Below are 11,073 nucleotides of genomic sequence, written 5' to 3' on the forward strand. Positions count from 1 at the left end.
AATAATGTGTATTCTGTTGCTTTGGGATGGAATGTTCTGAATATATCTGTGAAGTCCATTTGGTCCAGTGTGTCATTTAAAGTCCTTATTTCCTTGTTGATCTTTTCCTTAGATGATCTGTCCATTTCAGTCAGGGGGGTGTTAAAGTCCCCCACTATTATTGTATTGTTGTCAATGTGTTTCTTCACTTTTGTTATTAATTGCCTTATATAATTGGCTGCTCCCATGTTCGGGGCATAGATATTTACAATTGGTAGATCTTCTTGTTGGATAGACCCTTTAAGTAGGATATAGTGTCCTTCCTCATCTCTTATTACAGGCTTGTTTTAAAATCTAATTTGTCTGTTATAAGGATTGCCACCCCAGCTTTCTTTTGGTGTCCATTAGCATGGTAAATGGTTTTCTACCCCCTCACTTTCAATCTGGGGGTGTCTTTGGGTCTAAAGTGAGTCTCTTGCAGACAGCATATTGATGGGTCTTGTTTTTTAATCCAATCTGATAGCCTGTGTCTTTTGATTGGGGCATTTAGCCCATTTCCATTCAGGGTAAGTATTGAAAGATATGAATTTAGTGCCATTGTATTGCCTGTAAGGTGACTGTTACTGTATATTGTCTGTGTTTCTTTCTGATCTCTGCTGCTTTTAGGCTCTCTCTTTGCTTAGAGGACCCCTTTCAATATTTCTTTAGGGCTGGTTTCGTGTTTGGAAATTCCTTTAGTTTTTGTTTTTCCTGGAAGCTCTTTATCCCTCCTTCTATTTTCTTTTTTTTTTTAAGATTTTATTTATTTATTTGAGAGAGAGAGAGAACGAGAGATAGAAAGCACGAGAGGGAAGAGGGTCAGAGGGAGAAGCAGACTCCCCACTGAGCAGGGAGCCCGATGTGGGACTCGATCCGGGGACTCCAGGATCATGACCTGAGCTGAAGGCAGTCGCTTAACGAACTGAGCCACCCAGGCGCCCCCCTCCTTCTATTTTCAATGACAGCCTAGCTGGATAGAGTATTCTTGGCTGCATATTTTTCTTGTTTAGTGCTCTGAAGATATCATGGCAGTCCTTTCTGGCCTGCCAGGTCTCTGTGGATAGGTCTGTTACCAATCTAATATTTCTACCATTGTAGGTTACATATCTCTTCTCCTGAGCTGCTTTCAGGATTTTCTCTTTGTCTCTGAGACTTGTAAGTTTTACTATTAGATGTCGGGGTATTGATCTATTATTATTGATTTTGAGAGGGGTTCTCTGTGCCTCCTGGATTTTGATGCCTGTTTCCTTCCTCACATTAGGGAAGTTCTCTGCTATTATTTGCTCCAATATACCTTCTGCCCCTCTATCTGTTTCTTCTTCTTCTGGGATCCCAATTATTCTAATGTTGTTTCGTCTTATCGTATCACTTATCTCTCGAATTCTGCCCTCGTGATCCTGTAGTTGTTTATCTCTCTTTTCTCAGCGTCTTTATTTTCCATCATTTGGTCTTCTATATCACTGATTCTCTCTTCTGCCTCATTCATCCTAGCAGTTAGTGCCCCCATTTTTGATTGCACCTCATCACTAGCCTTTTTGATTTTGACTTGGTTAGATTTTAGTTCTTTTATTTCTCCAGAAAGGGTTTCTCTAATAACTTCCACGCTTTTTTCAAGCCCAGCTCGTATCTTTAAAGTCATGATTCTGAACTCTATGTCCGACATCGTACTAATGTCTGTATTGAGTAGGTCCCTGGCTGACGGTACTACCTCTTGTTCTTTTTGCTGAGGTGATTTTTTTCGTCTTGTCATTTTGTCCAGAGGAGAATAGATGAATGAGAGAACAAAATGCTAACAGGTTAACAACGTCCCCAGCAAATTTACTGTATACAAATCAGAAAAGACCTGAAACCAGGGGAAAAGCAAGGAAAAGAAAGAAAAAAGAAAGAGAAAAAAAAAAGAAAAAAAGATAAAAACAAAAATAGAACAATACAAAAAAACCAGAATATGATCAAATATGATCAGGCTAGTACATAGATCAGTGCCACGCACTAGATTTTGGGCGTATTTTGGTCTGTTAGAAAAAAGTGCCTCCTAAAATTTTAAAGGAAGAAAGACATATATGTACAAAATATGGGTTGATACAATGAAGGGATGGAAGATGACTGTAGAGATGAAAATTCTAAAAGATTTTATAAAAGGAATTGATAAGATAAATTGTTTGAAAAAAGAAAGAAGAAGACTTAAAAAAAAAAAGAGAAAAGGGAGAGAATGTGATCAGGCAGGAGACTAGAACAAAGCCATACACTAGTGATTTAGGGTATATTTTGATCTGTTAGAAGAAACTGTATCTCAAAATTTTAAAGAGAGAACAACTTATATATATATATATATATATATATATATATATATATATGCCAAAAATAAGGGTAACTACTATGAAGGGATAATATATGACTCTAAGAAGGAAAAATAAAAAATGTTTTTTAAAAAAAGGGATTGATAAGATGATGGTTGAAAAAGAAAAATTAAAAAAAGCAGTTAAAAAAATTAACTTTGATGAACTAATGAATCATGGTAAAAAAAGCCATGATTTCTATGTGCAGTATTGCCCTAGCGCTGGAGTTCTCCCGTTCTCCTTGATCGGTAAACTTGGTTTTGGCTTGCTGGCTGTTGGTGCTGATCTTCTGGGGGAGGGGCCTGTTGCCATGGTTTCCAAATGTCTTTGCCGGAGGCTGAATTGCCCCGCCCTTGTCGTCCGGGCTAAGCAAGCTGCTTGAGTTTGCTCTCAGGAGCTTTTGTTCCCTGCAAGCTCTGGTACAGCTTTGGAGGACCAGGGTGAAAATGGTGGCCTCCCAATCTCCACCTGGAGGAGCTGAGAACTTGGGGCCCCGCTCCTCAGTGCGCCCCCAGAGAAAAGCAGTCACTCCCATTTCCCTGGTCTCTGGCTGCACTCCGTGCTCACCCAGTCTGTGACCGAGTGTTTCTATCTCTGGCACCTAACCCCGTGTGAAGTCTCCAAACCCAGCAGATCCCTGTGGTGCGCTCCCGCACTGCTCCTCCCCGGGGAGGAAGGGGAGTCTCCCTGGCTCTGCCGGTTGTTGGGTCCCTGCTGGAGGAACATTGGCTCGAATGGGCCGTGGATCACAGTTTATGGCAACCCCGAGCTGAGAGCCCGTGCCTCGGCTCTGTTTCTGCAGCCGGCTTCCCAGCTCTGATATCTGGTAGTTCTGCTGCACTCAGGCACCCCTGGTCTTCCTGTGACCCCGAGGGTCCTGAGACCACACTGTCCCACGAGGGTTCCACCCCCTGCTTAGTCACTTGAGCGACGTCCCTCAGCAGAGCCGACTTCTAAAAGGTCCGATTTTGTGCGCGGCTCTATCACTTGCCAGAAGCAGCCAACGGAGGCCCCCTCCCCCGCCATCTATCCTCCCGAATATCGCCTCCGATTCACTTCTCCGCACGTCCTACCTTCCAGTAAGTGGTCGCTCCTCTGTTCAGAGAGTTGTTGCTGCTCTCCTCTTCGATCTCCTGTTGAGTTCGTAGGTGTTCAGAACAGTTTGATCCCTATTCAGCTGAATTCCTGAGACCAGACGAAATCTACGTCTCCTACTCCTCCGCCATCTTGCTCCGCCCCCCATCTGCACTTGTACCATTTAAAAATGTAAAAATTCTTCATTCACTGGCCATACGAAAACAGACACCAGGCCGGATTTGTTCCATTGGTTATAGTTTACTGACTCCTGCTCTTCGTATTTATTAACAGGAAGGCAAGGACCATCCATTTGACTGGAACGATGGCAACTTAGTCCAACAATAATGACCTTTTAAGAAAAGAGGGGTCAGCAGTTGGAATCGACCTGTTCTGAGCAGACCTGTATGGACAGCTTTCTGCTAAATTACAAAAATGAATTCATAAAGCTATCAGGATCCTTTTTCTGTCTCTGCACACACACACACACACACACACACACACACACACACACGTGCACACAATAGTCCAGAAATATAACATTGGCCTTCTTCTAGTTTCTGGAAACAGTCAAGTACTTTCCTGACTCAGGCTCTTTGTTTTTGTCCTTCAAGTTCGCTCTTTATCCCCAGTACCCAGCACAGTCTGAAGAAACGAGTATTTTGTAAATATTTGTTAAAGAAATGATTATCTACACTGTTAGAATAGATAGATGATAGATAAATATTTACCAATTACTTCATTTGAACTTCAAAAATCCTGTGAGATGAAATTTTAGGAAATGAGATGTAGAAGAAAGACTCCAAATGACCTGAGACTACCAGAGCTTTGGCCCAGACTTGAGAGGAATTCTCTTCAAAGGAAGCAATTTGAGATGGAATGTTCTGGATAGTAGGACATGTTCCACCCCAAACCCAGAGGTTTCCTGTCTGACTGCTAAAGATAGTTGTGGTCCCACAGCTCTGGATGTTGAAGTAGGAGAGAGTGGGATGGAAATTCTAGATTCAGTGTCAGAACAGAATTGCTTAGTGGCTCTAGTGGAGGTTTTTGTTTTGTTTTGTTTTTTAATCTTTATAAGCTTTGATTTCTTTATATGAAAAGGGAGTAGCAGCATATGATTTTTAAGCACTTTTTATTATAAAATGCTTACCCCTATTCCAAGTACAGCAAAAGTACACATGCTATGAAGACTTTATAGATCTAGAGGCAATATTTTAGTCACATTTATATCTCAGATAAAATATCACTCGGATAGATTGTTGCTTATACATGAAAACCAAAAGATCGAGGCCAACTATCTTTCAGGGCAATTCTCCCACGCTGAGAGTCTGACAGAGCTGCCCTAGAAAACAAGAAGGGTGTGAAAAATGATTCTCTGTGTGCCGTCATGATTTCATGCTTGACCTAAGTAAATTGACAGTGGGTGAAAAAAAGATATTTCTAACAAGACTGCATTGTTACTCACCTTGTATTAGTTGGCTTCTCTGTACAGAGAGTGGCAGTGTTTACCTGGTGTGGGGCTTTGGTCAATGGCAGAAAGATTCTCCAGACTCAGTTTTAGAAAGTGCTGTGTCAGATGTAGTGCACATATGGATACAGTGCTGTCAAAGCTGTGTTAGGTATTCAGGATGTGTAGAGTGAGTTAATTGACAAAGCCAAACAAAATAAACTACTCTCTCACCTTCATTATACCTTGGAAAGGTTGGGATAGACCCAATCTAGGACAGCCAGGTCCTGAGCTGTAAGATGATAGAAAGATGTTTCTCTGATATTTCACCTCCCTAAGGCAGGTCTGAGAAGACACGATGGTAGGGAAGTACTATTGGCTTGCTCTCATAACAGCACATCCATCTACTTCATTTGGTTTGGACAGATTATCACACCTGTCCCATTTCTGCAAAGCCCTTGAAAATAGGAACAGTGTTCTCATTTATGAGAAGTGATAGGCAGCAAAGCATAGTAGAAAAGCAAAGTATGTGGAGTAAGGAGCCTAGGGTTTGAATTACAAATCATTTTTTACCAACTGTGTGAACTTTGTCAAGTCAATTATATAAATCATTTCCCAGTTTGTTCATTTGCAAAATGGGCAGAGTAACACTTTCACCAAGGGGTTGGGGACTCTGAGATAACATGTGGAAGAGCCTTATCTAGGTCCTGACACACAAATGTTTAGGAATTGTTAGCCATATAATTTGTACCTGAAGCAAAGTGAAAGGGAGCCTTGTTTAGGTGGTAGTAGTTTTCCTAGCTCTTTTATGTTTATTTTCTCCTTTAAGTGTTACATCATTGCTTTCAAGGGGACAAATGGGGAGTCCAAACCTGAAGATTCTCTTACAGTGTCTGATCTTCCTGGAGAGGAGCGCGGGTATCTTCTACAAAAACCATTAGTGAGAGAAGGTGTAGAAATAGGGTGATCTCTTGGTGTTTGCTGGCGGTTGGAGGGATTATAAGCAGAGCCACCAGGGAGTGAGCCCTGCTCCGTGAGGATCACCTTTCCATTTCTAGAAAGAGAACAGTGTCAGGAGACTGTTCTGTGCTAGTTCTTTCCTTCCCCCAGGGCCTGCCTTCTCTGGAGACCCTGAAGCCTTCCACCTTTGTTTCCTAGTAGAGTAGAAAATATTACCTTTTCCGGCCCCAAAATTCTCAGGGATGACATGAGATCTAGCCAACTTCCAAACCCACTCAGAGCATCTGCCAGCTACCCAAGGGAAAGTCTATCAAAGTAACAGAGGGTGTGGTGGCTGTATGCAGGAAGCTACTAACTGGGCCTCTAATGAGTGGTGTGAATCATGGGTTTTAGGGACAGAGCTGCTTCTGATTTTCCAGAAAGGAGAGGTGGGAGAAGGTGTGATGAGATCTCAGGCATAGAGGGCTATGTAGTTGCAGCAGGAATTAATCTCCTTGGCTCCTACTTGGTTTCTTTATAGATCTTTTCCTTTCTTGTTTATGGTTGGGCTCTGTGAGCCTGAAGCAGCTGAATCTTAGGGCACACTTCCCAGGTCCAAGAGAGGCCAGAGCAGGGCATTTCCCAGTTCCACTCCAGCAGCTGTATCTGGGAGTTGGGCTCTATGCCTTCCTCATCTCTGATGGAGTGTAGGACTTTTAGCACAACTCATTATCTGTCCCTCTGTTTCCAACTGTGGAAGGAAGTTCATCTTCAAGACTTACTAGTTCATTTTGCTTCCTTGTTTGAACAGCTTTAATGTTTCCCTCTGTCCACAACACCAGACTCAAAACTGACAAGAACAGCTGCAATTCAGCTCTAACATTATTAATATTCCTGTTGTTGTTTTTCTTTTCCCCACGATTTCTTAGAGATGTCCTTGTGTCATGGCCACATCAAACTACTTAGGCATGCAATGGAAGATTGTATATATTCATGGAGTGAATAATATCACCTTCTGAAAAGTAGACAAGAACATTGCATTGGTGACTGGCAGTGGGAGAGTTAAGTCCTGTGGTGTGAGGGACCTGGGGAGATTTTTACTCATGCAGATAAAGAGAGCTGATTTATGACGTGTCCTCTTTGTATTCTTTGTATTTCTTTTGTTTTGTTTTGTTAGCCTCTCCTCTCATTGGTCCCCTCAGCCCAGATATTTTCTCACAGAATTCTTGGAGGTGGTATTAGTACAATGTAACAGAGGTCATTGGTTCCCTGTCCATATTCCCTTCATATTTCCTCCTTTGTGTCACTCAAGTGTACCTGCCAACATCCACGTTTATTTCCCAAATGTTTTTTGTTGTTGATTTTGTTTTCTGACTGGGAAACCTGCTTTGCCTGTTCTTCATTCTTCCAGTCCAGAAGTTCTGGGAAGCTAATGACGTCTGCGCTCCCTAGAAGCCCTCAACCATGGACATGTGGGCAGTGGGATATCAATATTCCAGCTCCCTTGCTCCTGTAGTGGGATAACTCTGGGATGTCTACTTGGCTACTCTGGGGTTCTCCAGAGGGATTAGCTCCAGCTACCCACAGTGGTAGCTGGCTTGAAAATGTACCTTTTTTATTGGAATACTTCCTTGTTTCACTTTTCTCTGTCAATGTTCCCTTCATTACCCAAATGAACTACTTGTACTGGAATCCTCGTCTCAGGATTTATTTCTGGGGAGACCAGCAGAGACGTAGGGGCAGGTACATTATGGCCCTACCACCATTTTTAACAATGTTTTGATAAGCAAATTTGTTTCAAGTTTCAAACAACCACTAAACTTTTTTTTTCCCAATTAAACTTTTTGACAATTTCAATATTGTCAGATGGGTGCTATTCTTTATAATGGTTTCTTTAAGAATATTATTAACTTTGTTTGGAAAGGTGAACTATGAAAGTTTATGAAACAAAAACATCAGTAATTTACCCTGAAAATTCATCTATAAATAGCTGTCCATAGTATCCACTCTACACCTTTTTAGTAGAAAGAACAAAACATTTTTGCTTTACCTAATTCTGTCATCTCCTTTTCATTGGTCATAATAGCGGGACAAGATCAGATTTTGGGCAAGTTTTCTGCTTTTCTTTATGATAATTATGAAACTAAACTAGCATAGCCACTCAGTTTAGTTTTCACCGATAAACTTTGGTCAAAATTGAATTTTTTTGTTTTTTTGCTTTTGAGTCATAGAAGTTCTTTATGTATTTTGGGTTTTAAACACCTGTCAAATATATGGTTTGCAAACACTTTGCCATTCTGTAGGTTGCCTTTTCATTTAGTGTATTGTTTCTTTTGCTGTGCAGAGGCTTTTTAGTTTGATGTGGTACCACTTGTTGCTTTTTGCTTTTGTTGCTTTTTTTGCTTTTGGTATCCTGTCCAAAAAATCATTGCCCAGACCAGAAACTTTGTGTGGTTAAGAAGCTTTTTCCTTATGGCTTCTTCTAAAAATTTTACAGTTTTAAGTCTTATGTTTATCTTTAATCTGTTTGAGTTGATTTTTGTGTATGATGTAAGTTATGGTTCCAATTTCATTCTTTTGCATGTGGATATCCAGTTTTCTCAACAGCATTTATTAAGGAGACTATCCTTTCCCTGTTTGGTATTCTTGGTCACATTGCCAAAGATTAGTTGACCTTATATGCACAGGCTTATTAGATGTGTATTCTTTCAACTTTGTAAGCTTACTGTTATAATTTTGAAGCTTACTACAAAGTTGAATGTGCTGTCTAATCATTTATTTTCTCATCTGCTGGCTGAACTGGATAATAGCATGCTGTACTTTCTTTTCCGAAGTAGTCACTTACACAGTCAAAACAGAAGATGTGTTCACATCCTCCTCAGCACCTGGGTTCCTGCAAAATAGTGTTACAATCCGAATCTTTCAGGTTCTCATCCAGTTGGTTGTATCAGTTTCTTATTGATGCTACAATAAATGCCACAGATTTAGTGGCTGAAAACATGCAGCTGTATTACCTTAGAGTTCTGGAAGATAGAGTCCAAAATAGGTCCACTGGACTAAATTCAAGATGTCAGCAGGACAATGTTCCTTATGGAGGCTGTAAGGGAGAACAAATTTCTTTGCTCCCCCCCTTTTTTTAGCTTCCAGATGTCTTCTGCATTATTTGGCTCATGGCTTCCTCTTCCATCTTCAAAGACATCTTCAAACCTCACTCGAACTCTAATCCCTACTTCCATTGTCATATTTCCTTCTTTGACTCTTTTCTCATGCCTTCCTCTTACACTTATAAGGACTTTTGCAGTTACATTGGCTGCCCATATAAACTAGGAGAGTCTTCCCTTCTCAAGATCCTTAATTCAATTATATTTTTTCAAAGTCCCTTTGGCTATGCAAGGTAACATATTCACAGGTTTAGAGATTAGAGCATGGATATCTTTGGAGTGTCATTATTCTGCCTACACTGGCCCAGGGCAGTGCAGATATAGACTCAGTTTTTATAATCTGCCCAATCCATGGCAGGCTCAGGCAAGGCTGTTTTCAGAAAAGGATTCTGGGTTGCCTTTCCTGGCTTTACCACACCTTCCCAGCCAAACTCTCTAGAAAGCCATGTGGTGGGCATATTAAGATCCTGAGCAGAGAGGCCTGGAGGGCTCCAGAAATTGTCCCAGTGTGTCCTGGATATTATTTTGCAATCTGCATTTTCTGAGGAGCTCTCAGAGGAAGGAAAGTTACTATATTCTCTGTTGTACCAAAGAGATCAAACTGAGCAAGACCCTCAGCTTTTTCTTTTCTCTATCAATTTGTAGATAGACATTTTCCTAATCTGCCTACTTTCCTGCCCCCTAGGAATTTTTTTGCCATCGATTAACTCTCTAGATTTAATACTGAGAAAGTTAATGAATAATAAATATTCAGACATTGTGAATACAATTTTTATCAGAAAGAATTAAGTGAACTGTATAGTTATTGAGGTTTCATAATAGGTGAGCAAATATAAGATATATCAATTCTTCTTTAAAACTAGGAGTCACTGAGCCAAATTTATTATATTTTATTGTTAATATAATACTATACTTAATTATAATTTGAAATTCCTCTTAATTTACTCAGTACTTAATGCAGGTAATTAGGAAAAGCAAAAAATGGAAAGAAAAAATCAAGTATACTTTTACTAGCGAGACCAGTTATCATTGGTATATTTCTTCTAATATTTAGCATTCCTAAGGATTAGATTTTTTCTTTTTCTTTTTTTTACACAGAGGATTAACACTGTGTTTTCAATATTATATCCGATTTACCTAGAATTCTTTTTAGCCATTTTCCAGTCATAAACATTTAAGTAAACATTTTTTTAGGTTTTATGGTTTTATTAACACAAATATGTGCACAACAAGCTGTCTATTCATTTTCTTTGCTGTGCAGCCTGGCGTTGGGATTGGTGACTCTGATTGCCAGCTGAGCTGGCAATAGCTTTGCGGTTCTTGGAGGAGACATTGTGAGCAATCTCTGCACAGTAAGATTTGTTGCACATCAGCAGCACTTCAAGCTCCTTAACGTTGTGGACTAGGAACTTCCAGAAGCCACTGGGCAACATGTGCTTTGTTTTCTTGTTGCTCCCGTAACCAACGTTGGGCATCAAGATCTGGCCCTTGAATCTTCTGTGCACCCTATTGTCAATGCCTCTGGGTTTCTGCCAGTTGCGCTTAATTTTGACATAGTGGTCTGACTGGTGCCGGATGAACTTCTTGGTCCTCTTTTTAATGATCTTGGGCTTCACCAGAGGTCTGAGGGCAGCCATGATGCCCAGTAACAGATGGCTGCCACCTCCACAGGCAGCGCTGAGGAAGAGCTTTAAGTAAACATTTTTATTGGTTGTAAACTTTGAGCATTAAGAATGTTTTCCATATATGATATTGTTTATAACTCATTTATGACAAAATGGCAGTGCTTGAGGGTATGTGCTTTAGCTCAGAAAGACTTGGGTTTGCATTCACCTGTCTTTATTATTAGTTGTGTGCTTTTGGGCGGTTATATTCTTATCTAAACTTTAGATTCCTCTCTGTAAAATGAGTATAATAATAGTGCCTATTTCTTGAGGACTAAAAGAGATAATGCCTATAAAGTGTTTAGCAGTGGCTCATATATAATCAGCTATCATAATGAAGCAACATAGATGGATGGAATTCAAGTACAGGGGTTCAAATTCTGGCTCTAAACTCACTAACACTCCTGACCAAACCATTGAAAAACTTGCCCTCT

The 11,073-nt window shown here is 40.4% G+C and overlaps 1 pseudogene; it reads right to left on the reverse strand.

The window, feature by feature from the left end:
- Positions 1 to 10,212: 10,212 nt before the first annotated feature.
- On the reverse strand, positions 10,213 to 10,638 carry LOC114221346 (large ribosomal subunit protein eL32 pseudogene; annotated as a pseudogene).
- Between the last annotated feature and the right edge of the window lie 435 nt (positions 10,639 to 11,073).

The sequence above is a fragment of the Eumetopias jubatus genome, unplaced genomic scaffold, assembly GCF_037043125.1.
Source record: "Eumetopias jubatus isolate StellerSeaLion01/CBP00866 unplaced genomic scaffold, mEumJub1_p1.0 scaffold_7, whole genome shotgun sequence".
Classification (NCBI taxonomy): domain Eukaryota; kingdom Metazoa; phylum Chordata; class Mammalia; order Carnivora; family Otariidae; genus Eumetopias; species Eumetopias jubatus.